This window comes from Podarcis gaigeae (assembly GCF_964106915.1).
Source record: "Podarcis gaigeae genome assembly, chromosome: 6".
In the NCBI taxonomy this organism is placed as follows: Eukaryota; Metazoa; Chordata; class Lepidosauria; order Squamata; family Lacertidae; genus Podarcis; species Podarcis gaigeae.
This window is the reverse complement of record NC_139682.1, coordinates 45885079-45890147: the sequence shown is the minus strand read 5'-3', so window position 1 is coordinate 45890147 and position 5069 is coordinate 45885079. Positions and strand designations below refer to the sequence as shown.

The following is a 5069-nucleotide window of genomic DNA, read 5'->3' as shown; positions in this document are numbered from 1 at the left end:
TTGGGCTGTAAGGGAGGGAAGCGAATTGGAACACAAGGTGTCACCTGATCTTCTTGGAAATTCTTGACAAGCATCTGTTATGTGCAGCCGACAGCTGACGCAACTGGGCTTGGAGGGGGTTAAATGGCGACAAGGAGAAGGAAGAAAAACACTTGTGACATTGATAGGGAAAAACCTGTGACTGTGGGCTGCTTTTAATATTTTGCATTTCCTACAAAGGACACTGCTCTGTCTAAGTCAGTGATACTCAAAGTGGTTGTCCATGGACTGTTGCCAGTCTGTGAGCCATTGGCTGCTGGTCCATGGCAACTGCACCACAGCCCAAGTTGGGTGGGACACTTCAGGGACCAAATATGATACTTGTCCCTGGCACATTTTTTTTTTTTGGGGGGGGGGCATTGCCAGTCTAGGACATCAGACAGCTTGAGAAGCACTGATCTTTGTGACAAAATGAACACTGCATGCAGATCGCCATATACATGTGCTCGTATGTAGTTGGCATTTGCCACAGCTTCTTAACATGTGCACAGCTCATGTGTATGAAATAACATAAAGACATGGGCATTATGGTCAAACATAATGACCCCCAGGTCCTCCACCGACTGTCATTGTTACCTGGAACTCTTCTATAATTCAAGTGAGCAATATATTTATCGTAATATTCGAACCAGATTAAGGGACATGGAAAAACGAAACACTGAGTCAGCTGTAAATAAAATTTGCTCCCCCAAGTTTTATGGTTTAAATCCAACAGATAACAAGGTCACTTAAATTGCAAAATGAATAATTCCAGTCCAATGCAGGGCCTTTATGTTACCCCATAGCTTTTGTCAAGGGCAGATATTTAAACATCCCCAGAAACGATAGACATTGCAGATTTTTTTGAATGTGCTGGACACAGTAAAACATATTCTCTTCTACTGTCCATTGTATATCCAGCTACGCAAACACATGGCATCACCTTTTCTGGGTAGTCTAAGATTACGGCACAATGAAAATACATGAGTCTATCTGTCTTACATTAACCCAGAAGTAACTGCAAGGGTGGCTGAGTTTTTATCAATAGTATCTCTTAGAGTGGTGAATGACACTATTTAGCGAGAAGAAACACCAATGAAAATCCTCGCTATTACATATTTTTACATGGCTGTTTATTTGTATATATTTTAAAATTTTATATATGGGTATTTTATGATGGCCTTTATTTGTAATGCCTAATAAAGGTTTGGAGAAGAAATAGACTGTCATTGTTACCTAGAACAGCTTGCCTTTGGGGGAAAAGCGAAGCATCTGATGCAGCTCAGAGCTGGTTAATGTAATAACTGCTGAAAGTTGCTGGTACCATGTTAGGCAGATGGATGGATAGGCTTGATTAAAATGGCACAGTCAGAATGAAGGTTCTTGCTCAGTTTCACAGTTGGCATCTCCCAGAACTTCCCTTCCTTGCTGCAGCCACAGAAGTGTAGTGTGTAGTAGCAAGTTGAATGAAAGCAGTAGCTTACACCAGACAGCAAGTGTGATCTGCATGCTTTTATAAGGGTCAGGCCTTGTCAGATGACTTGCTGTGGCCCATTGCCTTTCAAGAGTCTTCTCTGCTTGTCTTGCTGGTTACCCTGAACTTTTCTTCTTTGGACAGAGCTGGTGCTGGCACGCAGATTGAATCTGCCTGACACCCCTCAGATTCCAAATTCAGGAGTCATTGCAAACTTGAATCCTGATACTTGTCCTCCCTACCACTCTTCCAGCCAGGAATGGCTTTCAAGAACATTCTGTGCATTCCAGGTGGCTGCAAATGGTGGATACTGCCCACAAGTTTGGTGGTGCTCAAAACCTACCTTTAACAAACAAGTCCAAAGTAAAAACAAAAACCAGACTTCACATTATCACACTCATGTAGTTGAATTAGCACCCTCTAAATGCTGCACTTTCTGTCACTAAAGTGAATTAGCACATCCATTTTACCCATAAACACACATTGAAAGGATGGGGAAAACATCATACTTCTTCACAACTTTGACTGATCCTACAACAGGATAGTAAAATGGTTTTTAGAGGTAGCCTGAGGAATGCAAAACAATGTAAGGTCACATCTGCAACATTAAAGCACATTGTTTCCCTCATAGAATCCTGGGAATTGTAGCTCCATGAGGGTAATCTACAGCTCCCATGCTTATTTGGAGGAAACCATGTGCTTTAAATGTATGGCGTGGATATTTCTTATTCCTTCTCAGTCTCCAGTGAACACATTTCAAATAGTTGAGGGCTCTTAGTCCAATAATTAGTAATAGAATACTACATAAAAACTTTGAGAAGCAAAAATATCCGGATTTAATGGAGTGATTTCAATAGAAATTTTGGCCTCAGATTTTGTTGCTACTGTTGCGATGATAGAAAGGTAGGACTATAGATATATAATCCTGGTGTATCACAAGTATTGAGAGAGACAGAGAGCTCATCCACGCTTCTGCTTGTACCACCACTTCCCCCCCCCCCCCGAAAATCCCCTCCTTAATGTTGAATCGGAGCAAACATTAGCTGAGTTTTCTGCAGATTGATATTTGCTCTGATCAGGGCTGGTCCAAGACATTTTGGCACCTGAGGCAAACCACAAAATGGTGACCCACTCCCCATTAGGGAAGAAGGGGTGAGTGAAGTTCTACATCAGGAACAAGTGTGTGTGTGTGGGGGGGGGGTAAAGATCTACATTGGGATTTGCTGCTCCTCTGGATCCTGCCACCTGAGGTGGTTGCCTCACCTTGCCACATGGGTGGGCCAGCCCTGTCTCCAATTCAGCAATAAAGAGTTCATTTTCTCAGGGAAAGTGGTGGGACAAAGAGAAAACTGTCCAGATCCATGCATATGAGGCACAGGACAGGAGGAAGTGTGGATGAGCCCAGAGAGAGATTGGACTCAATTTAAATCCGAGTTTCAGTTGGGTGCTGCAGTCAAGAGTCTATTAAAGAAAGATGTTGCATCCAGCCTAGGATGCATGGATGAACAAGAGAACAAATTGCTGGAGCAGAATTCCACAGTCCTGGTCTTCATTGCCAGTTACACCCCCTTCCGGTTAGTTTCCCTGGGTAGCGCTCTACTAGCCTTCAGTTCTTTGAACTAAATATTCTTCACATATATTCTGCCTTTTTATTAAGTCCACATTGTGTTTTGGGACTCCCAGATGTTATCATAACACACGGATCACTGCTAATAATTAGCACTACACAAAGTGATTCATGTGGCAGAAGCAAATTGAGTTTTGCATGATGGGGAAGAAAAGTATTCTGTGGTGGGAGGGAGAGGTCATATATAAGCCAGGCTCTGGGAACACAGGGACAGATTAAACAGTTCTTTGAACTAGGATGCCTTGTTCGTTTGCTGGGAAATATATCAAACCCAACCCGTGTCTTCCCCTCTGCATAGCCCGAGGAACCCTGCTCATATCCAGATGTCATTTCTGATCTGACTCCTCAGTCCTTACCTTTAATGTTTTGCTTATGAATTACTTTTTAAACATTTATGTTATGTGGATCTGGAGAACTCCCTTTGAATAACTTTACCTCAGGCTACAGAGGGAGGGAGAGCAAGGTTTTTGCTTGGTTTAAATGATTCTAAAGACCCACTCTGCTGCTTGGGGTGGTGGCAGCGGCAATTTGGCTGCATAAACAGCATCGCTCATAGACTAAATATTGGAAAGAAAAGGAATGATGAGGACTCCAGGTGACATTAATACATATTTTCTGATGTTACCACATGCATCAGACTGAGATGGCAGAACAGACAGTATCTCTTCAAATGTTAGATTGGGGATACCCTTCTTGAAAGCTTTCCTAAGTTTTCAAAAAAAATCCCTACAGATAGCAAACTAGCATATGAGGGAGAAGTGTTCTAGTGTAGCCTTTTGCTTGCTTACTACTTAAAGGGAGTAACTGATTTAAAGAAACATTTAAAAATGTAATCTCCTACCTAGAAGCTGAAGTACCGCAGTCTGTTCTTCAACCACAGCATTCTATTCCTTCATTTTACTGCACAGAGCAGCCTAAGTCACAATGCACTGCGACGGGGATTCATTTAATCAATTTTATTTAATCCAGATTTATATTTGCATGCCAGTTAGCCATGGCCAAACCCAAGGGGTCTACATCTGTTTTACTGCCAAATATCACTGGTCCAAGGCCTGCCTTGAAATGACAAGAAGCAAGTAGAAATTGTTCACCTAAGTCAACATGTTCTGTCTGACTTTCCCTCTTTTTTTCTTGGGTGTGAGTGACAAAACCACTTCAATCATTGCTATAATTCAGTAAATGCAAAGGTAAAGGTACCCCTGCCCGTACGGGCCAGTCTTGACAGACTCTAGGGTTGTGCGCTCATCTCACTCTAGGGGCCGGGAGCCAGCGCTGTCCGCAGACACTTCTGGGTCACATGGCCAGTGTGACAAGCTGCATCTGGCGAGCCAGCGCAGCACATGGAACACCGTTTACCTTCCCGCTATAAAGCGGTATCTATTTATCTACTTGCACTTAAGGGTGCTTTCGAACTGCTAGGTGGGCAGGAGCTGGGACTGAACGACGGGAGCTCATCCTGCCACGGGGATTCGAACCGCTGACCATGTGATCGGTAAGTCCTAGGCGCTGAGGTTTTACCCACAGCACCATCCGCGTCCCTACCCGCTATAATTCAGTAGAGCTGCTCAATTCCCCAGGATGTTTCACAGTTAGGTAGGGCTGCTAAATTCACTGAAATGTTTCTCCTCAAACTGCTGGCTCAATTCTGCAAAATTTTAGTAGAATCAGTGTTTATCGCCAACTAGCCTGCTTTTGAGCTTGGGATCCTGTTTGTATGAAGCATGTGTTCCACCACTGTAGTATGGCCTAACTCTAAGGGTAGAGCTCTCACTTTGAGGATAAAATGTTCCACTTTAATGTCATGGCTGATGAGGTCCAATGCAGTGCTAATACGATCTTTGTAGTCCATGGATGTGGTTTTCTGTGTTGAGCTTAGGAGAGCCTTAAGGCTTCCCACCAAGTCTAGGCTCCACCAGGACCTACTGCCAGGCAGCACTGCCAAAGCCTTTG

General features: G+C 43.4%; 1 protein-coding gene across 1 annotated transcript in view; it reads left to right on the top strand.

The window, feature by feature from the left end:
- The window catches only part of ETV7 (ETS variant transcription factor 7), a 741840-nt gene that overhangs the window by 291182 nt on the left and 445589 nt on the right, over nt 1-5069 (top strand). The gene's annotated exons all lie outside the window — the stretch shown is intronic.